Source organism: Anomalospiza imberbis, chromosome 2, assembly GCF_031753505.1.
Source record: "Anomalospiza imberbis isolate Cuckoo-Finch-1a 21T00152 chromosome 2, ASM3175350v1, whole genome shotgun sequence".
Classification (NCBI taxonomy): domain Eukaryota; kingdom Metazoa; phylum Chordata; class Aves; order Passeriformes; family Viduidae; genus Anomalospiza; species Anomalospiza imberbis.
In genome coordinates, this window is record NC_089682.1 from 50116732 (window position 1) to 50143790 (window position 27059).

Below are 27059 nucleotides of genomic sequence, written 5' to 3' on the forward strand. Positions count from 1 at the left end.
TCATTTTGCTTCAGTAAGTTCATAAATCATTTGTTTTGGGGATTTATTTTGGCAGCAAATTTAGGGAAATTCATCTGCTAAGACCATAAAAAACTCATTTCTTGTTTGCTTTGTAAACCTGGTGCCCTATTAGCACTCAATTTAACAAAATGTCTAAGATAGAGGAAAACAATTTCTCTAGACACAGTGCAAGACTGAATCACATCTCATTTACACTGATGTAAATAAGAAAGACACTGAAAAGGAAGAATTTATGGCACTTTAAATTGTAACAAAATTCAGACTTGAAAAGCTTTATAATGCCTCAGTGTTGTAGCTGAAAAAGCTGAAAATACACGTGTTGAACAATCTGCAATGGCAAAAACTAATCAGAAATAAATTTTATCAACTTTTAAAATAAAATCTTACAGAATTTTCAAGGGACTCAGAACAAAAAAGCACTCTTTTGCTAAGTCTATGACAATTTGGTAAAGACTAGTCACCCCTACAGAAATCATAGTGATTTTCTCTAACCATCTCTTCAGATGGAATTCAATTAGTAAAATAAATGGAATAAAGAGAAAGAAAAAAAGAGAAAGAAACCCTAGGAAATCTTATTATATGCTATTAAACTCAATAAAGCTTTTCCATCAGAGAACATCAAGTCTTATTTTTGGTAATCCCTGTGCTGTTGTAAATCAGGAGCTGCTGCTATAAAGACTACAGAATTCTAGCAGAATAAAATTGCAGTAAGCAGAAACCAGAACTTTGAGTCATAGTTTGACAGTTTGGCAGCTCTGCCCCCAAAAGTCTGAAATAGGAACCTAAAAGTGAACACCACTGGGTTTCAGCAGATTTTGTTCCACCTAAATCCCAGCATCTTACAGCCAGATTCCCTTCAGGAAACTCAACACAAAACACAGGCAGTGGCATGGATCATCAGCCCCACTGCCAGCAGAGACCCTCTTGTCTCCAGGCACCAATGTGCCAGCCAGGCTCTCTCAGTTCTATTACCTCTCAGATCCAAGCTGCTCCTGCTTTTCTTGTAGTCCCTCTGCTCATCGTAATCTGCAAGGATGTGATCCCCATTCCAGACCTGTCCTTTGGTAGAGTATTTTTAAAGGGTGGGAAAGAAACGGGCTTAAAACCTGTAGCACAGAGGTGCCACATTTATCAGTCTTTTCTCAGGCTATGGTGCACAGAAACTCTTCCCCCAGTAAACTCTTAAAAGGCAGTCTGTCCCTGAAATTCAGCTTACCTTAGGTAGAAGATGGGCAGCAAGCTGAAGAATTTGGCAAGCCACGGTGCATGTGAACATGAGTATTAGGTAAATATGTTTGGGAAGGCAGGGGAGGAGGGTGTGTGATCAAGGGATTTGTGAATCTCTTCAGAACCAGTCCTCTAGGCTGTATCTATCACAAACCCTTCCACTCTGATATCTACTTGCAAGTTTGGGATTGAGATAGTACAGTGATAGTATACAGAGGTACCGTGCCACAGACAGCTTCAAACATACCCATCCGTACATTTATATTAGGATGAATAAGTAAACATAGCTACTCTTCTGAGGCATTTTAGGACAGGAGCCTGGTATTTCGGTTTTCAGGAATATGACTCCTCCTGTCCACTAATAAGAGAGTGTAGAAGTACATGATATCCTGACTGAGGAAACAGCAGAGTATCCAGGATTTGATCCTAAAAATTATCATCAGGTGAAAACACATGGATACCTTGGAAAACATAGATAATAGAAGTATTATATTCTTAAAATAAATAAAATATATAAATGATACACACAACCCCCTCAATGGCAACTATTTTTTGGAATTATCTCCTGGGAGGCAGATTTCAAGTCAAACTTTGATTATGGGTATTCTAACACAATTCAGTTAGCAAGATGTGCCTTATAGGTAAATATTTTCCTTGTCCAATAATATATGCCATAATAAATTCTGTGTTTGTACAGATAGAATCCACAAGGCTTCACTTTTTGTGATTTATGCCACAGTACAATATAGTTTTTCTGAAACGTTTTATAGAAAATGTAAGCTATATCTTATCAGAAAGTATATCTGGATAACAACCACATCTGGTGTAAATCAATGCCAGCCTCAGAAAAGTTGGTGGCATTTGTTTGTACTTAGCCTTGAATTGAAATTGGCCCCAGGTATAGAATTCTGATGATCATGTTTCATATCTTTATCACATCTGCCCTGATCCCAAGATAAATGGACCATTTCCCAGCAATACAGTATTTCTAGATATCATTTACTGTAAAATTCTCTGTAAGCAATTTCAGTTCTCATGCAGACTCTACTATATTGTATTTTCAAAAAGTTCAACAACAAGAAAATGAAAGTAGAGGATCAAAAGTAAGTTTTTTTACAGTTGAAAACAAGTAAAACTTCTGAGTTTAATATTGGTACTGTCAGAACAACTAAAACGCAATGCTATCAGAGGACTTTGTGGAACCTCAGAAAAGAGTAAAGACTTAGGGTCCAGTTCATTCTTTTATTAAGTTTCTTCATGAAAACAAATACAGTTACCTGCCCCCTAAGAAAAAAGAATAAACAACCAACCACCCTCTTCTGCCCCACAAAGAAAAAACCCACAGAAAAAAAACAGTCTTTGGTTTGGTAAAACAAATAAAAAGAAATGCAAAAAATCCTAAACCAGCCAAATATTGTGACTGACTTGAATGAGTACAGGCATTCACCTCAGACATCTCATTATCACACAATGACAAATAGTTCCAATTCAGATGTCTACCCAAATTCAAGGAACCTGCTATTCTACACCTTCACCCCAAGTCAGCTCCACTGGGCAGAGCTGTTGTCTGTCATTGCCACAGGAGGAACAGCCTGCTCATGGAAACATTCCTTATGCAGAAACACTCCTCATGCAAAGGTGGTTCACACCAGCATGCTGTCCCAGGAGTTAATGTGATTTTCCCAGCACCACAGTGGCTGTTGCAGCCAGCATTGGTGCAGGTGGCCTGAAGGATTTTATGCTGGTTGAGCTGAAGCTGCTCTTTGGAGCTTCCTGCTGTGGAGATGGCCATCAATCCTAGTACTGTTCAGCAACTTAAATTATGCAGAAGTCTCTTCTAAATTCTTTACAGTTCCTACACTGAAGCCACATGGCCAGAAGACTAATTTGTTCTGTGGACTTAACTGACTTTTGAATAGCTCCCTTTACTTGAAGAGTTTTGCCACTGATGACAGACTTAAATTTTCCCCAGGCTGTCAGCTTCACTCCAAAACTAATGTGAATCCCATCAGCAGTTTCACTTATGTGCTCTCATGTCTTATATTTCCACATTCCTGTCACTGATTGTGAAATCCACCTTTTCACATATGAAACATGATCCACAGTAGATTCTAGACATGAACTGGAGTTAAAGCTCTTTTCTGACTCTTACTTAAGACATTTTTCTTTTACTAATGCTATATTACAATAACAGGCATCCACAGCTCCAGAACAAGGCAGTCAAATTAAGAGCCAATTAATAACAACATGAAACCAAAGAATTGTTGCAAAATTGTTGAATAAAAGCTAGAGTATCATAGCTCATTTGATAAAGTGCAGCATCAATAATACATATAAATATTTTTACTTTTTTTATACATTTGCATAATTATATGCTCATATGCCAGGAGTTAATGAGATTCTGCATTGGCATGGTTGTCTTTCAGACATTATAGATTACTGATAAACAAGCAAAACATGTGAATACACCAATTTTCACCTGAATCGTATATTTATAGCACCTAGTCCAGGAGAGTAGGTAGATATTTATATCTCAGTATGCATCATCTCCAGAAGGTTTCTGTCTCTGCAATACTTCTCTTCATTTACTTTGAGTGCTGTGTTCAGTGCTGGGCCCCCAGTTTAAGAAGGACATTGAGGTGCTGGAGAATGCAATGGAGCTGGGGAAGGGTTTGGAACACAAGTCCAGTAAGGAGCAGCTGAGGGAGCTGGGGTTGTTTAGCCTGGAGAAAAGGAGGGTCAGGGGACATCTGATCACTCTCTACAACTTCCTGAAAGGTGGTTGCAGTCATGTGGGGGTCAGCCTCTTCTCTCAGAAAAGCAGTGACAGGACAAGAGGACACAGTCTAAAGCTGTGAAGGGCCTGGGACTGATTTTGCTATCCAATAACATTTTTAACCATGGATAACGTCAAATATCTGAATAATCCTACCAGCTAGCCAGACAACCACAAGAATCTGCACAAGACTAGAGTTTCCTACAATACAACATTAAAGGGCCATAGTGCAAACCTCCAGTACAAAAGAAGCATCATTTTATAAAATCCTATTCATTCACATAATTAGACAATTTGCTCTCTTATGTGAATAGAATGACAAAAAAATCATACTGAGATTAAAAGCCTGAGGGCTTCCTATGTCTATTTAGAGCCAGGCTGTCAAAACTGACATTAGAGTTTACAGGACTTCCTCACTGTTCACTGTGGTGTGAAAGAAACTGCCTCACCCTCAGAAGATATTTGAGGTGTCTTCAAAGAGCTGAGCCTCAGAGACACCACAGACAGAAGGAGAAGGCAGGGACCATAACCTTTGAACAATTTGGTAGTTTCCAAAGTCATGGAGACTACCTTGACTTACAATAGGTTTTGATGCCACATGGAGTCCTGAGGACCTCACAGGGCTCTTAAAAAAATCTTAATTTCCTCTTTCTGGATATGACCAATGTCAATACGACCCTGTATTGTACCTCATGTGTGGCTCTCCTGGGGAAGACTTTGCAGCTTTCATCAACAATATTTGCTCAGAAGAATATAGTCCCACAGCTGGACGTGAGATTTTAGGGCCCCTTTAACTAAGAAAAAACTGTTAGGGGCAGCATAAGAGATTTTATATCAGAAGAAAACCTTTGTGACAGATTTGCCTGAATACCTCTGCAACATTCTTCTCCAGATAATGTGTTTGTCCTACCAGCCCTGCTGAAGAAGGCAGAGTGACACGACGGCAGCAAGTTGAAGCAGGCTTTGACCCAATTGACATTAGCAGGACTTCTTCTAATTTCTGTGCAAGCATGCAAAAGTAGTAGAAAGAAACATTAAACAAATCTTCCTACCATGCCTCCTACATCCTTCCAGGTCTTCCTTGTGTTTGCCCACTGATACATAGAACCAATTAGGAGAGATTGGAGAAACAGTTCTACGGACACGGATCCTGTCCTTTCTCTCCTCTCTGAGAGGAACAATATAGTTATCTAGAGCTCACTGACAGACAAGTCAGAGCTGCATTTTGGTCACCTCTGACCCCCATTAGAGACTTGAACATGACTTTGAAGTCACTTGCACTGGCAGATCAGGCACAGGTGAGCAATACTCGTGTTGGCTGTGCCATGGGGTCGTGCGAGGTTGTGACACAGCCGCTTGACAGCGGGGCAGGGTTTGGAACGCCTTGCCTGTCACAGGAAGTGAGTTCAGGAAACAACTATGCAAAATTCTGATCCAGAGCCATTTGGAATCATTAGGAACCTGCTATTAGGATGCTGTTATTGTTGGTTTGAGTGAAGCTTCAGCAGAGGCTAATAAAAAAAAACCCAAACTGTTCTCCAAAGCCTCCACCTGCTCTTCTTCACCCTAAATGTGTGGCAGCACAAAAGTCTGCCCTGCCTCTCTTCAAACACTTCCAATAAAAAAAGAAAAACGAGGCCAAATCTGTAAACCTCTTCAGCTACAAGATTTTAAAAAAATTGTTTCATTTCCCTTCCTCTCAACTCCCTGCCCCCAAGAAATATAATCTTGAATCAATCTTTATCTCAACCAAATAAAATCATGAAATAATGCAAAGAAAATGAACATTATTTGTGATTTCAGGGGCCAGAAAACACAGCAGCAGGAAGAATTTATTGCTGACCTTCATGCCAAGTGTCTGCTGAAGAATATACAATGGTTGCAACTGGATAAAAAATTATTTTCATTTCGACAAACAAAACAAATATTTCAGAAGTGATTTTTGCCTGTTTTTCAAGTCAAGGCAAATGTATATTCTGTCTGTGGATTTGTTTTAGCTTAAAAGCTCAATTTCTCATAAGCCCCTCACAGAAAAAAGAAAAGAAGGGTTAAATGCATACTTAATTGACTTTACACATTTGTAATCATAGTATGTGTAGAAATCAGATGTGTTTGAAATATTAATGATGAATTGCAAAACCACTATCACACTTCTACATTTCGGTCAAGCTTGAAAATGAGTTTGTTTCTGTGAAAAATGTCACTAAGATACTTGCTTTTCATTTTACTCTCTCATTATTTATTTTTTTTTTCTTTTTGCATGAAAAGTACTTTGCAGCTAGCTTGCATGAATTCATATTAACTTTAGCTTCCCAGGGGTGAGATTCATATTTCATGTTGATATTTCAATGCACTGACAGCCATATTCTCAGCTACTACATAAAGTGATGTTTGGGTGTGGGGATAGCTGACAAAGTTGTATGAATGAAAAACCTTTAAGAAATAAAATCAGTAAGACATTAAGAACATGGTTAGTGTTCTTAGAAAATCTAGTGTTAGAAAGAAAATTAGTAAGACATTAAGAACACATTTTAACTTCAGCACTTTTCTCACAGAGAAGGAAATTTCAAACAGGTCAGAATTGGGTAGTGGTCAAGTTTAATTTGAGGGCGAATTTCAGGTATCATATGAGTGATAAAAGTTTATTTAAAGGATTATTAAATATAAAGTTTGAAGCATTCTATTTGAGGAAATGTTAATTGAACATTTATCATCAGTACACTTCCAAAATGCATTGCTTTTACCTGCATAGTGAGGCACTGGCATTTTATGTCCAGAAAATAGACCATAAGAGGACATTCTTCAATACCTTTACACACAAACTATTTTTAATTGTCATTCAAACCAAGCAGTATTCTATACTTTGATGGCTATCAGAGCTGTTTGGAATAGCTGTTTGGCTATCAAAGCTCTTCTTGTAGAAGGCATTAACTTCTTTAGGAAAAGAAATAAGTTCAGTGCAAACCAAAGAGTTTGGCCTCAGAACCAAAGGGTTTCAATGTAAACTCAATATTATCTCTTGAGAGAAACAGAAATTAGTTCACCAACACATTTGAAACAGCCACTTGAAATTCTCTGTCTCTGTTGGCAGGCAGGCAACTTACTTCATGACCATCTTTAACCAGCTTCCTGTTCAGTCTGACCTCCTGTTGCCAGACATCAGGTTCTCAAGTCTACTTGATGCCTGAAGAGCCAGGGGCTCAGAAGGGGATGTTTCTTGATAATCCCCTACTCTCATCTCACATACTTCCTGCTGAAGAGGGTGGGCCAGAAAGGGAGATCGTGTGAAGGGTGTCTGGTACAAACCACCCCTTTTGCTTTGTTGTACCAAATTTAGCTGTAAGAGCAGTTTCTCTAACTGATCAGTTCCCTTTGGAGAATTTGTTTTACATTTGTTTATCTTTGTGTGGAACAGCCACTGTTTCATACAGAGAGCAGGAACAAGCAGTTATGCTAAAAAAATGAAATATTTATGACTGGCACAGTAACATAGCATAGAGAAATACAGGGCTGGTACAACAGAATATCTGGAAAGTGAAGACACAGGACGTGGCATAAAGTATCACTGGCACTGGAAGACAAGAGAGGGGGCCTGGGCTTGGCACTGGAGATCCTACAACTCCAAACATCTCAGTCAGGCTCAGTTAAAAGCATGAAGATCTTTAGCTGCACAAACCTGGTTTTAGCAGTCATAAAGGAATAGTATCTTACACACATAAATTATATAGTAGATTTAGACATAACCTAAAACTGCAGACCAATGAAGAAGAGAGAAAGATGCAAAAGTCTGTTAACAAAAATATAAAAGTGATCCCTTAGTCAGTCCAAGAGAGATGAAGAAGAAAACACCAACATATTCAGTAGCACATTCCTCCTGGCAAAGGATTCCAGATACTGACAACTCTTCATCACCCTTTAGAACACACACCACACAGACTGAAATCACTGATTAAGATCCAGACCAGTAGCAACAATGCAAGTGTAATGCCAGAAAAGGGGAGGAAACTCTGTGTATGTGTGTGTGTGTGTGTGTGTGTGTGTGTGTTTGCAGCAATGTTAACTGCATTATTATTTTTCTTCTTCTGCAGCAATTACATGTGGACTAATAATGATCAAACTTTCAAAATTTCAGATTTACTAACAAGAAAGACTTGACATTACTTATACATAATGTGTGCTTTCTCCTTGTCCCAAAAACATTGGCTTTTAATGTAACATTGGCTGGGCTGACTATAGGAGAAAATGCCACACAACTACAAAATCTGTTAGTCTGGACAGGAGGTAAAATGCAGGAAGCACACACTGAAATAGAAACTTATTCAGCATGGATTTTTAAAATAGAAATATTTTCAGGATGGATTTTTAATCTACCATGTCAACACTTTCAGTCACTAAGTCTTTCAGTTTGGCACCATCTGTGCATTACAGTTATTACTTGGGACATCACTTGATTATATTAGTTTTCAATCAGAACTCTATCTGAGAGGAAATCATTGTTTTCAGTCTAATTAGACTTTGCCATATTTCTCTGATCTTGCAACACTTTGCTGTTAAAAACAATGAGATATTTACTGTCTACATTCTGCTGATTACTGAAGATTTTTACATATTGGAACAGACACATTGATGCAGCTCATTGGTATGCTCTGTGGCATCACTGTGATCAGCCAGTCACTTCCCTTATAGTTGCAGTCGTTGCAGCTCCTGGTACTGTGAAGACTCACAATTAGGCTTTACTTTACCCATAAATAGAAAGTCATCTATTTGCAAAACAAATCTTCATGGGAAACTACAGGCTGGGGATACATCTGCTGGCTTGGCATTAACATTTTAGCTTCCAGCCAATTAGGACAGAACAGTACCTTACATTATTCTAGGGCATAAAGTATTGATTCCAAATTACAATTGCTGTTTTCAACCTTAAAATGTCACCTCACCTACCTTTTTACAAAGTGAAATTCATCAGCTTTTACAGCAACAACCCTTCCTGCTACAAGAAAAGTATCAATTTATATCAATTGGACATGAATCTATTAAATTACGATGGAATTTTTTTAGCTACAAATTATAGCCATATTAATAACTACAGAGTTCCCTATGAGCAATAAATGCAAAAGGATTTTTTCTCCAACGATTAGCCATTTTAAAGGGTAGCCATTTAGTGCATGCAAATTTTCTGCCTTGCAGACCAAGTATGAATTAGATGTTTAGGAGGCTGGCTTATATGAATAAGCTTAGATAGTGCTAATTATAAAACCAGCATATAGTGCGATCACACTTAAACTGTACTACTTTTTTATTGCAACATGGGTGACCCCTGTTAATTTGGTAGGCAAGAACAGAATTCTTTGTCACCACATTTGATGTAGGACAAGAGTTATCATAAAGTAGGAATTAAAAATGTTAGAAACTTTCTGAACCTGTGGGTAAAATCCACTCAAGGCTTTGAATACATGAAAGCTTAGGCCCTGCAATACCTATGCATTAGGCACATGGCCACTAAAGTAGAATTCAAACCCAGAGTTGTCAGTATCCCTCCAAAATAATTGTGTTGTCATCTTCTTTCCTCCTGACTTTTGCATTTTTGGTAGAACACAGACAACACTTTAAAGGAAGGACAAGCAGGAATCCAAACCTAACTGTCAGCCCCACATGCAGTTTAGGATATGACTTAGAAGTGGACTTGAAAGCCCTGGGGCCAAGAAAGAATTTGAATTCATCAAAATTGTGTGAACAGTTCTAATCAACCTATTTCTACCAGAGAGCAGTGTCATGGTTTGAAACTGGCGCGATGCCAGCGCCTCCATGAAAATGTACCTTTTTAAATAATTGCTGTGAGATGTGATCAGGAACAGAGCAGAGCAGGCCCAAACTTAGTAACAAAGGAAAGAACTTTATTAAACTACTTCTACTATAAAAACTACAAACACTAAATCCTGGATGAAGACTTTCCAAAACACCCCTCCTCCTCTCACCTAATTTCTAAACAAACTCAACAGTGAGACACCACCCAGGATCCCGATCAGGTTGCCACCCTTCAGATATTCAAATACTCAGTCCTTCAAGGGAGACAGGAGTCTCTCCTGTGCCACAGACTCCCCAGGAAACACAATTGCCACCCTTGTGTTTCCATGTCACACATGGCAACCGCCTGGAGAAAATCTGCCATGGTGACACTCTCCTTTCCATGTCACAGTGCTCTCACCACCGTGCATGGACAGACTGCTCATAGGGCTCTTTTAAGGATGCTTTGCCATGGACCAAAAGAGACAACAGTTCAGTTTCTCATCTTGGGACTACAGTCCCCCCCATTTTCCCCTGGGGCTGAGGGTCCAAGAACAGAGGTCCTCTTCTCCTCTTCTTCTTCCTTGAAGATAGAGGGCTTCTCCACACCTTCTCCAACTCTCCTCTGTTCTCTCTACTCCTCTGCTGGTAATCACTGAAACAGGTCTCCAGGCACACCAACGCACCCCACTAAGTGCAGCTTCTGTTAGGAGAATTTGGTTCAGTCTATGGCTAACAAGAAAAGTCCAGCCACAAGCCACTCCATCATCTCCTTCCAACTCGAGAATTTCTTCTTCCATCATCTCGGATCCCAGACTGTCTCTCTTCTACTTCAAATCGAGGAGGAGTCATATTTTACAAAGCCTTCATTTCCCAGGAAAGGGTTAAAAGCTCAGACTCCCTGGATGGCCGATATCTCTGCCAACCAGCCAATTCCCAAGGCCAAGGCTGGGCGCCTTCCCCCCCCACCTCCTTCTCCTCCGCGCCGGCAAAGTTACAGGTGCCATCCGGACTCTCTATCTCTTCCCTCTGTGGGGGGGAATGACAAAGACATCTCCACTTCTCTCCACCCTTCCGTCCACAGGAGCTGGCTCGGTTCCAGTCCTTCTACCCCTCAGCTCACCTCGACCAGGCCTCATGGCTCCCCCTCCCCCACCCAGCCCCATGGCTGGGCAGGGGAGGTCTGCACAGCACCTTGACCAGAACCAAAGAGAGCGAGCTCTTGGGAGTTCTTGCTTTTAACCCCCTGTGTTCTCAGAGGCGCATCCCTATCTTCAGTGGTCACTTCAGGTGCCACTATCCAAACTTGACCACTGATTGGTTTGACTCAACTTCCTGAAAAAAATCACTTCCATGTCAAACCACGACAAGCAGACACTGAAATTTCTGGATTAAAAACAAACTGAATACTTCTTCTATGTTTGTAAAACCCACCACAACCTCCAGTTTTTGTAGCTTTAAAGCACGTTCCTTGCTCTTCTCCTAACCCAAAGGTGAGCTGTGGAAAATCTGTATGTTTCACTTCAGCTTTTCTGTACCTTAGCATTCACAGGTTCTGGAGATTCTCTGCTGCAAGAAGAGAAGATCAGAAAAACCGCAGTGGACAAAGAAGCAACAGCACAACTTGGGAGATGCCAAGTCTGGAATATAATTTCCTTAGATAATATGACGAAAAGAGACATATATCCCAGCAATATAAAACTTCAGTCAGAGACATTGTCTCTAATTGTGGCTGCCAACTCCCTCTGCTTCAAGACTGTAAAAAATCTTATCAGATTGAGAGAGCAAAGAAGCCCCAGAAAGCAAGGGGGAAAAAAAAGCACCATGGAAGAGCAAGTGTCATTAGGATTTAATCTTAGCAGTACAATTTCTTCCCTTTTTATAAAGGCTTCTAAAAGTTCTGTAACTAGAAATACCCTACCTTGCAGGGCAAGCACAGGGACAAATGTACTATTCTTCAATTTTTTTATGGTATATGTTTTTGACCTTGCATTTCAGAGTCAGTAAAGCAATTCACCCAGGCAGACAAACTTGTTTTGTGTATTAAGCATTTACTAAATTAATTCTTCTATTTCTATTTAGCACTTTCATAAATCTGCATGCCAATAGAACTTTATAATTCTAGTGTTGACTTTTTTTTTCCTGCTTTTTACCAAAATCAAAGCACCATCAATACTTCTATTGTCAATCTATACAGTTACAGAAAGAAACTGAAATCTGCAGAATTACTACAAGGATGAAGCTAACACATGCAATGCACATATAAAACAGTCTATATTTTACCATACCTAAATACCACACGTTGTTAGAATCAATTTAATGTAACAGTAACACCACTGGTGCTGAACTATGTGCAACATTAATCCCTGCAACACAGGGAAATTTGAGAAATCCAGATAGCAGACAGAAAGCTGTCATTTCTTTCCCATCAAGTTCCACGATTTATGCTCTAATTGTCAAACTTTGGAAGGCAGAGATGCAAAACCCACAGAGATCAAAGATTTTGCATTTCAAAGACCTTGCTTTACATTTAGCAAAATATTTCTTGTTCATTGTTAATTTTACTCTGCACCAGAGGCTTTCTTATACTTTCATTTTGGCTGCCAAAAACCCAACTTCATCTATTAACACCTGTGTGCCTCTACTTTCCACTTGGGAAAAAAAAAAAACAAAAAAAAAAAAACAACACACCAAAAAATACCAGATGGTCCTGTTTATTGCTGGAGTGTTTTCCTGATACAACAATAATCTGTTTTATTTCATTCTCTAAGCTAGGCTTTTGGGGGAAAAGCACTGACTTTCTTGTCCACGACCACAAAGGAGGGACAAGAAGGATCTATACAGACAGAGGGATCAACAGCAAGCACCAAAAGCTGTGTGTTTCTTCTGGCCTGCCCTGGATTCAATGCAGCTGTCTTGGGACTCCAGGATGGAGCGAGACTTGCCAGCCCCTGCCTTGCCTGCTGCTGTGTGAGGCAGTGCTGGCCCACCCTGTTCCTGGTGATCCCCAGCAGGAATTGCTCCATGTTTTGCACAGCTCCTGTATTCTTGCATCTTGATAAACTGAGGAGGGGTTTGAAGAGCAAATGACAGATTGTTTGACCATTGACTGGTTGCCCCACAAGAGAAGCATGGAGTCCAGTAACTGGAAGTAGCTTTTATTGCTGCCTCACTCTAGTTTGAATACTCAGTAGGGGAGACAGTGGGGAAGAGGTGGAGACAAACTCAGCGAAGACTTTTAGAGCACTGGAAAAGAACAGGGACAGCTAGAAAGAAGAAGAATCATACAAAACCATGGAGGAATAGAGGTCAAGTTGATTTGGAAGTGGGGGAGGATCAATTATTTGGAAGAATGCAGGGGAAGGTAGAGGAGGAGACTGGATATTTTGGATAAACAATTAATGCATGAGGAACAGATTAGTATGATTAGGGTTATATAATAAATTAAAATAATAAAAAAATAAAAATAATTTTAAAAGGGTTATATAATAAATTGATTATGAGAAAGAATTAATCAATGAGTTACTGGTGCTACTCAGTTTTAAAATGCTTACCATGCTAAATAAAAGATTCAGTTTTCCACAGGGTAGAGTTAGTTTTATGGATAAACACTTTCAAGGTGCCATGCCACATAACTGACTTACTGGGAAGTTTGCTATTACATTACTTCATTATTTTGATTTGAAATTTGAAGACTGAAATCTTTAATTTGGTCCCAGTCTCAAGGGAGAAATATGCTAATCTGAAGCAGAAGAAGCACACAAAGGAAAATTTTTCTACTGTCCCCTTACTAGTCCAATAAAATTTCTCTTCTGGTCTCAAAATTAGGTTGTTTGTTTATATAAGTGGCCTCAAATTCTGCTGCTCAGCCTAAATAAAATACTGGAAAAGCTATCAGAGATGCACTATTAGGAAGGAAAAGAGGAAATCCCATGCAACCAGAGAACTATAACAGTACAACAACAACACTCTTAAGAGAAAGGAGTTTTGCAGATGTCTATTTGAGTTCTTCTGAAATTACCACCAAGTCTGCTGATATTTTAATTCCATTAGTAAAACTAGGTTACTAAATAGGAATGTATATTCCTTGTCTTCCTCTACCCCAAAGGCAGCAAAAAAAGTTGAGGTCTAGTTTTAGAGACAGGGCCTGAACAAGAAAGCAAGAAAATTAAAAGCCCCTTCTATTGAGCAGGAATATTCCACTACTATAGTAAAGATTTCCCTAGAACATCCCCAGCAATGTTTCCCACCTATCAGATATTTCTATATGCTGGGGTCATCTGCTTGAAAACTGTTACAATAGTTAAAATCTATGGTAGTGATAAAGACATTATAAAGTATCAAAAATAGCATTGTGAACCATATTTAAAGAGATTTAGGAAGGGATATGAAGAGAAGAGGATGCCCTGCACAGCCAAGTAAAGGCATATGGTTTCTTCTGCTGTATATGCATTCCTCTTTGTACTCAAATACAAATACCTCTTAGTAAGAGAGCAGCTCAAGCATTTCTTCATTATAACCAAGCCCCTTGATGTGTCTGTAGCCCCACAGAGATAAGTGAATAGTTAGGAGAAGGAAGAAGACGCAGTTCCTGTTTCAGAGAAGTTGCATAGGAGACATAGAGGCTACTATTTTGGTAGCCTACCAAGATTATTGTCATAGGTGTGGGAGAAAGAACAGAATACAGACAAGATCACAAGAACAGATCAAATACAGCAATGAAGGCAGGAACTGTGCAGAAGAACAAATGCAGACATGCTACTCACTTTTCTCTACAGAACATAATAGTGCGCACGTGAAACACTCAGCAATATCTAAGCATTGCTTATAGAAATAAGCAGCTTCTACTGTTGTTAAAAAAAGCTGCACTACAATGAACAAAGACAGCAGGAAGGAGAAGATGGGCAACCCAATTCCAATACAATTTCCAACACATTATTATCTGTTTTAAACTGAAATGCCCTTTATGAGGCATTTTAGGCAGAGTGACATACAAGTGCAATTCTGATACTGAGCTTCTCAACAAAAAAGAATATTTAGGCTTGGATCTTGCTATGATGGTCTCTGCAAACATTTTTTAAAAGGAACTGATTGTCTTGTATTGTTTGAGTAGAAGGCAGATAATTAAGCCATAGTCTTCCCAGTTTTCATAAATCTCAATAATTAATACTGTTGCCTCATGCATTGTATGAGTGGGGCATAAAAAAACCCCACTCAGAATTCCTAAAAAAAATTATTATAAAATGGAAATGTTCCCACTCTTAACATGCGAGACTTTTATTCTAGTCCTACTGAAAATGTGGAGAACCCAGAATGATTCAAATTTTTATTGATTTTTTTTTTCTAAAAATAAACAGAAAGATTTTCAGCACTATAGGAATTAATGGTAACTGACATTTTGTCTATGGAGGAGTAAAACCGAGATTACATTTTCTCTGTTGATGATTACTTGAAAAGAGAAGGAAATACAAATTTAAAAGAAAACAACCAAACCAACAAAAAAAAATTAAAAAAAAAGCAAACCAAAACAACCCCCAAGAAAGGCAAGAAATGGAAACATTAGTCTATAAAAACTGTAGACAATTTTTGACATATTCTGTTCTGCATATACTATCTAGCTTTTGGCAGAAAATTTGTTTGTACTTGATAAGAAAAAATTCAGCAGAGTATAGGACAAAAAATCAGTTTGAGAATGGTGTTCTAAAAACAGATTTGCTGAGTTTGTCTGGTAAATGTACTCTTAGCAGGACACCTGCTCTGAAAAACAGTTGGTCAAAGATACGGGGATGACTCACTTTCAGGGCCACCAAGCTGGTACCCTCAGTTTACAGCCTCCTTCCCAGCAGGGAACTTGAAGCCTTGAGCTGGGTGTCCAAGCTTTCTGCACACCCAAAGGAAGGGGTTGGGCTCCTAGAGGATGAGATTTGCCAGTCCAAGCCTACTGAAGGGAAAAATTTGCCAGACCAAGCATGCTGAGGACAGAGCTGTGTGTAGGTCAGATTAGAGCTCTCTGATCAAAGGGCAAATTGAGGCTTTTAGTCTGGAACCCCCACTCAGAAGTCATCCCTCCACTCACATTACTAACAGTACTAATAATTTTATCAAAAATCAGTATTTTTGAAGGTTTGTCAGTAGTTCTGGGTTTTGCCATTCTAATGCTGCAAAGTAGACACTGTAAGCACCAAGGACTAGCATTACTTCAAAAGTCTTGCCCTTCACCACTCCAAAATAGAAGGTTGCCAAGAGGAAAAGGAAAGTGACCGCAACCTCCCTTGACTGCTTGAACACTCAGGACATTAATAGTTCTGTTCAAAACCTCATGCTTGGATTTTTTTCTCCATTAACAAACAAGTGTTTTAGAGTTTTCCTGGATCACTGCCCAAAGGCAAAAGAGGCTGTGCGGGCATCTTTCCTCTAAACAGAAAGCCTTCAGTTGCTGACAGAGGGACATAAGGTACTTTTATAATTTTAAAACATATTTTTGTGATAGATTCAAGAGTTTTAATCAGTTAAACAGGAAAATACTTTGTACAAATGTTAAATTCCCCAATCAGGCCCTGTTGTTTCTTCTTTTATGTGAAAATGGAACAGGAATTGTACTTGAGGAAATAAATAGCTCTCAACTAGTGTCACAAAACATGTTGCAAAATGACCCAAACACATTTTTTGTTCCTTGTCTTTTAAAGTAAACTAATACCCAGCATTCTCTTTTGAACACTATAGATCAGCAATCAGGTGAAAGATCCAGGACACCCCTTTCTGGATGAACAGAGTTGTAATATATATTTTATCAGCAGATGGAATTTGTCAGCAACACACAAATGAGTCATTCTATTAGAGTTTCTCTCAAAAACATACATGCATGCTTATTGCTGCTTTGTTCTAAAGAAAGAAAACAGCCTTTTATCAAAATGCTCTTCTCCAAGGGCTTTTCCTTTAATATGACTTTCAAACAGCTCCTTCCCAACATGCAGAATGTTACCAAGGGAACCAGGAATGGTGGGAAGTCACAACATTTTTCATTTGTCCCAGGCAAAGGCAGCAAAAAACCCATTAAAGCAAAATTTAAATAACTTTACTCAGCTGTAGGTCCAGCCTTTCTCAATCATTCAGGGAACAGGTTTGGCAGCACATTTGACTTTTGTCCCTATTTTTTCCTAGAGGACCCTAACCCATGAACTTTAAAACTCCCGGACTTGGACTGGGTGCTGCTAATATCTCAGCAGTGGTACCAAGTTTCACCTCCAATCCACTGTGCACTGCCTGAATTTGGTTCATCCTGCCAGTTTTTACTGGGTACCAATTAATTTCACACCCTGTTAACATTGCAGGATTCGTTAGACAGCTGATGCTGCCAGGTCACAGCCTGTCCTAGCGTAACAAACTTGCTGAATGTTGCAGTAGTTCAAATCCCTCCAGTGGGATCTTTGCACCGAACAAGACTGACAGATATTTGGCTAAATTACACTAATCCGTGTCACAAGCGGGAAGAGGATTCTTGGTTTCATTCTCTGAGTCAGCTTTAGGTTTGGTCTGAAGCTGTTTGGTTTCTCATTAAAATATAAATACGCATTGGGAAAAAAAACTGACCAGCTTCTATGCAAACAAATCAGAAAGCGTAAAATGACATTTTTCTTGAAAGACAGGTGAGATCCAGCTTTCAAGGCGCAGCTAAGTCACAGTTATGTAAATTGCACAATAAAACTCAGTGGTAAAAGCTAATCTGTTGTGGAGATAAATGCCTAAGGCAATAGTAATAAAATGTCCTCAATAACAAACATGCCTACTCTTCTAAATTTTGTAAAAGTTTGCACTTTAGCAAAAAAAAACCAAATAAGCCACCAAAACAAACCAAAAAACAAACACTGAACAATAAAAGATGGTTTATTGTTGATGTTATTATATTCATTAAAACTCTAATTTTGCAATCAATATATTGTAAATTCTCTAAACTCTGTTTTCTATGGAAGTAGGAATAGTCTCAATCCAATTCTCTGGCAGTGCTCTTGCACTATTACATGGATTGTTTAACACTGTATTTGAACAACTGATCCTTATCAAAGCCTCTGCTTGTGCAAAAATATCAGAAGAAATTTGTGTTAGTAGAATTGACACTATTCCCATCTATGCCCTGTCAGGCAGCTATAACTTATTTTAGTTTGACTGAAGCTCCAGTCTGATAGCTGAAGCTATAAAAAGTGTATGGGTCTGACTGAAAGTCCTGTGTGCTAGGATGGAGTTTCTTCTGCAAGAATCTCACCACAAATTGGATGAGAGCATATAAATGTTTAAAACTATGCAGGCCTAAATAGGAGGGTCCCTGCATGCTACTTATAATGAAGCTTATAAAATCCCTCTCCTTCCTTAAGGCTTCTGAAAGATAAAGGGATAAGAAGTCTGTAAAAACATGCCACGTTTCAGTTTTAAAGGACTGGTAGTCTAATTGACGGCTTTAAAATCTGCTAAGATTTCATAACGGTCTTTCTCTGAAGTGAATCTATTAAAAAAGTGAAATTTGAGATGAAATTGGAAAATGAGCTTTTCATGTCAATGACATAAAGCTGATTTGTTGAATTTGTATCACTTGAAAATATCAGTTCCCCTGTTAAGTCTTAAAAGAAAAGGCAAATGAAAGAGAAAACCCATCTCTATAAATCCTTTTAAAGGATAAAACCTTGTAAATCTGCTTCTTCCCTTCTCTCAATCAAGTACACAGCAACATTATTCTTGGTGTCACAAGGTGGTGCTCTTCCTTTCAAGTAATGCCTTTCACCTTTAAAACGACCTCATTAACTTGGAGAGAAAAGCACATGTTTTGAGACTTATGCACATACATTGACACTGTTACTGAGAAGGAAAATCATCTAATCTGGATCACTTTTTTGGCATAAAAATGTACAAAAGACAAGCTTTTTTGTAGGTGGGTTGTATAACTTGGGCATGCTAATGCATGATCTGTACCAAGTTCTTTTACAGTCATAAGAACCCTGGATTAGCTGAGTGCTTAAACCTGCAGTTATGTGGTTGTTTTGCTGGAAGTTCAACTTACCTAAAAGTTTCAACTCTGGAAGTAATGTTCAGTGATTAAAGCATCAAACCTATTTGTGCAATCAAGAATGCAATCCCTGTGCTGTTTATTTTATACTAAATCTATTTTATTTTATACTACTTATATGTGTTCCACCTTTGGTACAACAAATCTTTTTGCATTGAACATTTATAATTCCATCAAAGATAATACAGAAGAGCTATGAGGCTTGACAGCTAGGTATAAAGAGTTGTGATTTTTGGTACCCACTGATGTATTTGGAACCTGGGGGTTTTAATTTTGCCCATTTAATCCTGAAAAAAAATACTAGCAGCACAGATGTTTGCCTCCATTTCCTGATTTATCAGTTGCTTGAGATCAAAAGGATAGATTATGTTTCTATAAGATCATCTTTCCAGCTGCTAATAAATTCAAAAGGTAATACAGTATCAAGATTCACAGCATGGTGGTTTCTTCAAATTCATTATTCCAGAGAAAATTCCATGCCCACAGAAACACAGAGTGCCTGTGGTACTACTTTTTATCATAGGATCATTCAGGCTGGAAGGGATTTCATCATGGAATCTAGCTCCTAGCTGAGATTGATGATTACTGAACCTCTGAGCTAAAACTGCAACTCCAACTGATGTTTCCCAAAGCACAACTAAGACAGTAAGCTATATAGCCAGAGAAATAGTCTCATACAGTAAAATTAAAATAAGACAGTAATATATTAACCAATGAGACAGCAAAGCATGTAAGCTGTATGTCTGATCACAATGGATACAAGTGGCCAACAGAAAGGAAGCATCTCCCAAAGAGAGGGATATGACAGAAAACCAGGACATTGCAGCTAAGAGGTGTAGCCAGAGACGGACACAGCAGGAGCCTGCATGCAGCGGGGCAGGAGGAGGGATGGTGCCAAGCAAGGACAGGTAAGTTTAACTCTCTCATTGCTTACTTACACTTGAAATGTGCACCTCCTACTCTAAGCCCCTCAAAGAGCTACAGGTATCACAACTGCATGAAAGATACCTTCTCCCTTATCTAATGCTGAATTAAACCTAAATGCAGTTATTGTTTTTTTCTGAGGTACAGAGCATTCCAGAGGAATTGTTCAGAGCTCTAAAATCCCCCAAGACCTCAGAGAGGAGTAGTTCATGAATATTTTACCTCTCTGAAAATCCCATTCCTTTACTGCACCTGGGATATGAAGTGTGTTGCTCCTATTTACTTTTCCTCTCACATCTCAGTTCCTCCAATACTGCAGAGGCTCTCCCAACTAAAAAGCATCCACCACACAGATCATCCCCTTGGCATGTTCAAATGCCTCCTGATTTGCCACTGGCGTCTACAAAAGTGCTACACGTCAACAATGCAAACATCTCTAGCATGTTTGAAAACTGAGAGCAGAGGACAGTGAACAAACAGCATAACAACAAAAATATGTATTAGAGAGCAGAAAATACAGTGCCTGTGTTGGGGAAGTTCACAATTAATTTGTTAGAACCCTTGTCCTTTTTCATACGCAGAGGAGCTGCTGTGGAATTACCAGCATGCTGCACCAGAGCTCTGCAGCAGCTGGGGCTCTGATGCAGAGGATGAGCTTGCCAAGCTCTTGTGGTGCCTTGAGACCTGCTCTTTAGCAAGGCAATATCAATGGAAGCTTTTACTGCCCAATGCAGCTCTTACCATCTGGGGAAACCATTATTCTGAAAGTCTAACTCCCAGCCCTTACATTAAGTTAGGAGAAGTTTTGCTGCTGTGGAAAGCTTTTTTTTTTTAATGCAGAACTGATTTAGTACTGCATAATTTGGTGTGTCTAGAATTTATGACAATCCAACATGGGTATGACAGTCTGCTGCCATTCTGAGTGAAACATCTGGGACTCTACAATTTTAAAACCTTGAGAGAATGAATTACATGTGAAGCCTGTGTCTCACTAAACCCCAAATTGGACTAAGCCACCACATCTTTCAGGCTGACATAGACCATGAAATTCACTTTTCAGTTATCACTGGCATTGGAAGAGTTGCACAGTAGCAATCCAGACAATAACCTCAGAAACAATGTTTATCTGTATGCTTAGCATACATTTCCAGGAAAGAAACATTTTAGGTTTAAAAACCACTAAAAGAAAGGATGGCTTTCCCCAATCTCTTAATGCTTCCAAAGCATTAAAAAAAAAAAAAAAAAAAAAAAAAAAAAGCCTTCTGATCTCTCACTACATTTAAGTCTTTAAGTCCCTTAGAAATTCATCTCCTTCCTTAAGCATCTCTGAAAATCCTTGGTAAATGCAAAATGCACTAGCACCCATCACTCCTATGGACTGCTTCCTCTTGATGTGCATCCATGTGCACATTCTGCCTGTGAGGGCATCCCTGTGGGTGACTTCGACCCACAGCATGTGCCTAGACTGTGGGAAGGCCGAAAAGGACATTTTGATAGAATGAATACATGGAGAACTGAAGCTTGCTGAAGCTTGGGATTTTTCACCTTTCAAGAAATAATGAAGCAATGGTGATATTGACACAGCTGTCTGAGCAAAGGACAGGAGCCACCACTGCAAATAGTTTCCCCTCCGGATGAAGGCAAAGGAAGAACTGCATTGGACATAATTTGTTTTGCAGTAGAAAACAAATCAATTGAAAAAGCAAGTTTTCAATCCTCTAACACAATAACAGGAAGCATAACATTGATTTTGGTTTGAGGTGGAATGGTCTCTGCCACATGGTATCTGTGGGCCTTTCTTTGTTTAATTTATTTTTTTCCTGTCCAGAAGGTGACAACTTTAAATGGGTTAAGGCTGTTTACTAAGCACTTCCTCCATACCTGCTCAAGATTCACCTATAAAAATCTAGAGCTAGATTTAACCATCAAAGTCCCAGATATTGTGGCCCTGGGTCCACAAAGAAACATAACGAGAATCCACATTAATCTCAAGGTATGAAAAGCCTTAGTGCAGCAATCAAATCTCATTAAACAATAATTCCTGCAGGAAGGTAGCAAGCCCCTGCAAAAACTCGTCATCATCCTTTCAAGAATCTGAGACGAGAATTCTCAGCTATTTAATTTTATAAGTTTATTATAAGTTAATATAATTTAAACTTATATATTTATAAGTTTATTATAATAAACTCGGTCAGCCTATTTTTTTTCCCAGCATATCCCAGAAGGGTGCCAGACTCAGTCTTTTTGACCAGACAGAGCACCAATTATGGACTCCAGAGGAACTTAATTCTGGGCCCATGCTTGGCAGTGACTTGGTTAATGCATCTCAGGCTTCTTCTGAATGAGGTTCTTATCTAAGCAGTGCCTGAAGGAGCATACAGCACCTGCTTTTTTTAAAATTTCTGTCTCCATACAGTGACAGTCACAGACTGCCAGATGACTTCTCTCCGCTTGCATTCTGCCTGTCTCACTGCTCTTCAACTTTCTTCATCCCATGGCAAGGTCAGGCAAATTCACCCTCATCTGATACCTCTTTCTTGCTGTAATTCTGTATCAATATTTTGGAAGATTTAATCAGAAGAGGAAGCATAGAGCAGGAGAGATCAATAATTGATTATGCAGTTTCTTCCTCTCTTGAAGTGAATGATTCACCACCATAGCAGTTTAGTGATTTCTGCCAAAGTCCTGTGGATATCCAGCCTAAATAAACTTCTGCTATCTGAGAGGCTGGTAAATAGAGGAGTTTGGGACAAGCACAGATCAAATGTATTAATTTTATAATTTTAAAGTGATTAAATAAAAAAAGCATACATCAGATGCAACCACATAGTAGAATTACATCTCAAAGTAATTCAGCTGTTTCAAAAAAACATACTCTTACAGTGAACATAGTATTTGTCTGGATTATTAGACTACACATTACGGAATAAATATTATAAGCGGTATTAAAAAAAAATTTGAAGGAACTGATGAGATTCTTGATTTCCCCAGAGCACCAGAGTATTGAAGAGCACAACAGCACAATATTAATTAGTGAGCTACAGAAAATAAAGCAAACCCACACACAAAGGGTGGAATCAAGGCACAGAATTTAAAAAAAGAAATTAAAAAACCCCCAACAAAGTCTCCAAACAGAAGTGCACCCGGAGCTACCCTGTTATTTAATGTATACTATGAGCTATGTGAGGGCACAGCAGAGATTCTTTCAGAGTGATGCCAAGCATCAATTCATAATGCAAGGTACAGGAGCTTGCCTTGCTGCTGCTCTTCTTCCTCTCTTCAAGGACTCTGCTCAGGAGCAATACCCCACCATGGAAGAAAGTGCAGAAAATGAGCGCTGTAGGAATAATCTTGCCCAAACATGTGAACTCCTGCTGTGTTGACAGGCACATGGGGTCTTCACTGGCTCCTGAATAGTCAAAAAGGCAGCATGCCCATTCCCAGTGTCTGCTTATATTTTTAACACCTGGAAAATTCCCATATGCTCTCACCCCCAGTGCCAGTCCTGACTTTATTCCCTGGCTTTGCTGGAAGCCAGATTTCTTCCTCTGCACAGGCCTGCTGAAGGAAAAGTTGGCAGCTGTGGCTTCCTGCAGGGTTCTCCCATTTGCTAATGAGGAGAGAGGCTGAGTTAGTTACAACTCCCTTTTTGTCACAGAACTGCTGTAAAAACAGATACCTATTTCTGTCATACAGTTTCTGAGCTGACATCTTGTCATCATCTCTTGGCATCCCATACTTCCACTGGAGTTTATCAAAGTCCTGGCATTTCCTAATATATAAAGCAGATATGTATCATATATCAGAATATACAAGCTATGTTGGGCTATCTTTGAATCAATGTGTTTACTCTAATAACAATGTAAAAATAGACTTTTCTGGATTGCTTCCTGTCAGCTACACATTTCCAGAAAGTTAGTGATAGACCTATGAAGGGCCACCCTCTGTGAATCACATACCAAGAGCAGCTCCCACGGACTTCTCAATGGAATTATGCTCACAACAGCTCTGTCTTTTTAATCTAACAGCTTCTGAGTCTCTCAGAGGAGGTAGGCAGTGTAATAGACCAAATCTGCAGGAAAATGCTCTCAGTGGCTTAGGTCATGAAACTTAAGAGTAATGCCTTTAATACAGCTTGCATTAAATTGCATAAGATGGAAAACATGAAAACTTAAAAATAAAGAAATATAGAATATCTGTTCTGTGGAAGATTCCAGTACCTATTTTTACCTATTAAAATGATTTCCATAGATTCTAGATATGTTTCATCTACTTATTTCCTAGTATTTTTAAAGACTAAAAAATAAAACTAATAAACAATGAGATAGAATCATAGAATGGCTTGGGTTGGAAGGGACCTTAAAGATCATCTTGTTCTAACACCTGCCATGGGCAGGGACACCTCCCACTAAATAAGATTATTCAAAGTCCCATCCAACCTGGCCTGGAACACTTTCAGGCATGGGGCATTTACAACTTCTCTGGAAAACCTGTGTCAGTGCCTCACCACCCTGACAGCCAAAAGTTTCTTCCAAGTATCTCACCCAAACCTCTCCCCTTCCAGTTTAAAGCCATTCCCCCTTGTCTTATAACTCCATGCCCTTGTAAAATGTCCCTCTTCAGCTTGCTTTCAGGTCCCTCTAGGTATTGGGATGCTGCTCTAAGGTTTCTCCAGAGCCTTCTCTTCTCCAGGTCAAACGACCCCCACTCTCTCCACCTGTTTTCATAGGAGAGATTCTCCAGTCCTCTGATCTGTTTTGCTTTAAAATTTTGATGAAAACAACCAAGCATATCAACATCCTTCATAATTAAATTATTAACCCTGGCTGTAGACTAGATTCTAGTCCTTTGTCTTATGTTCAACATTAAGTGATATTTTCCCACAGTGACCCACAGTGTTTCCCAAGAGTTATAATTCCTAAGTACTGCAGTTGTCCCCAATACACAATATAATCCAGACTCCTCAATCAAACTCCTCTTGTCACAATGAATTTGCATAGAATTAATTGTAATGGAGAATGGCAATGGTGAAACCTGCCGTGTCCTATGGCATAGTAGTGTGGAGCCTGAATATTTCCCAAAAGAAACTTAGTGCTGAATTGCATCACCTTCATTCCACTTTGAACATCTTGGTGAAAAAAAAAATTAAATTCTTAATTAAGTCTGAAAACAAATTAAGTATTCATTTCTGTTACCTCAATGAAAAAAAGGAAAAGAAAAAAAAAGATTTATTTCCAAGGTGTGCTTTGTATCAAAACCAGTAAAGTAACCTCACCTTTTTCCTTCTGCCATAAATGCGTCAACATTTACCTCAGTGCTGGGCTCAGAAAATGAAATCCTTTCCTAGAAATCATGTCAAAGCCCATTGCTTTTTTGTGTTCCAAGACCCACTTCCCTTTAGGATATGCTTAGGAAAAGAGTGCTTGTGGAGCATTTAGGTATAGCAGGCATGCCCTTATTTATCATTAACAATGAACATCACAGCAGCAAGTGGCCTGTTTTGATGGTATCACTTTTTCAGGCACACTTCAAATCTGCCCCTGGAGACCACCTTGTCCTGTCTGACCCCAGGCACTCCTGAAGTGGAAACAGCACTAAAATAAAAGAGCTGAAAATCACACTTATATTACAGATTTACTTTGTCAATCAGAAATTTTGCTGGAATGTCAAGTGTAGGAACAGATTTAAATCATGGCTTTGTAGTGCAGGTTCATTTCCCACTCACAGCTACACAGCCGTAATGGAATATCTTCAGTAAATAATTGTTCCTCTTTAAATTTACCTTCAACAGTTTTATGGAAATATGGATCAAGTTTGAGAGGGCTTTTAAAATCCTATTAAAAATTAACCATTTGTTTTATTGATTGGACAGTTTGCAATGTGGTTGACTATGCAGTTTGAAGAGATTGGGTTTGTTTTATTCTTGTTTAAAAGTAAGTCTTATGTGCATGATTCTTTTACTGTTGGTCAGGTGAGGACTTTGATAAAGCACAGGATAATCTGATGGGGCTTATTTCCCACAGCACTATTTAAAGCAATACTATCATACGTCATGGTTTTAGACTTTTTTTGTAAAATACAATTCACCCAAAACTTCACTCCAGAGGAAAGTTTTATTCAGAACTGAGCACCCTCAAAGCATGTAAGATCCAACACCAACCAATATGTTTGCCCTCAGGAATGGTGACTTGCATGAAGTTCTCCCGAGCAAAAGCAGGAAATAATTCACAATTTCAATTTAATAACACTTCTGTTTCTGTTACATCCATAATATTTTTCATCCTTTTATAAAACAGTAACAGGAAAAAAGGTGAAACAATTGTTAATTTAACAGCCCTGATCTCAGAACAAAAATGAGTTTAAGCAGGCATATATTTACTGATGCATACAATGAAGGGTTGTAACTTTCTCCATACAAACACTTTTCATAAGCATTCACCTTATTGAGCTCTCTCTCCTTGCACAGACTTGCATCCAACATAAATAACTTCCTTTTTCCAAGGTCTCAGTCCAGTAGTACTGTCTAGATTCCAAGCAGGAACTGAAAAGAAGCAGTCCCTGGTGACCACTGCCCTAAAAATGTTGACAATAACAAGTGCAGCTTAGTCTGGAAAATACAATCATCCTCTTTAGTTCTACTATTTGACACAAAGCCTAAAGTGCATGGCTGTTTAAAAGTCATGTGAAATAAAAAGGCAGTAAATTACAGGTAGTTAAGCCACATGAATGCTAGCAACAGCAGACAAACAAGATTGTTTGGTAGATTTGTTTCAGACCCTTTATCAAACATATTGAATGTATAAAACAGACATGAAGTTGAAAGTGCCAAATGGCTACAGTTCAATTTTCAATTTTTGACACCAACATGATTAAAAATTTGTGCAAGCAAAAGTTGGGAGAAGTTCAAATAGTGAGACTAAGTCTGCTTAAAACTTGGAAACAAAGAATAAGTCTTGTTTTATGACATAAAACAGATTTTTAGGTTTAGGAACCCTGGTGATTCAACTTAAGAAATCATGCAGTTTACCAGCTGTCATTTCTCAGAGGTTAACTACACAATTTTCTTGTAGGCAACACCTTAATTTGCAGGATATCAAGATGATGTTAAGTTTATTGTAGGAAAAAAAAAAATGACTGCTCACTTTTTCCCTGTACTCCCTCTTGCTCTGCTGCACATACTTCCATCACAAGATTTTCTAGACAAGAGGCAAGCGTTTTTGCAACCTGGCTTAGTTAGAATTACATGATATCTGAAAAACAGGAGTGAACAGA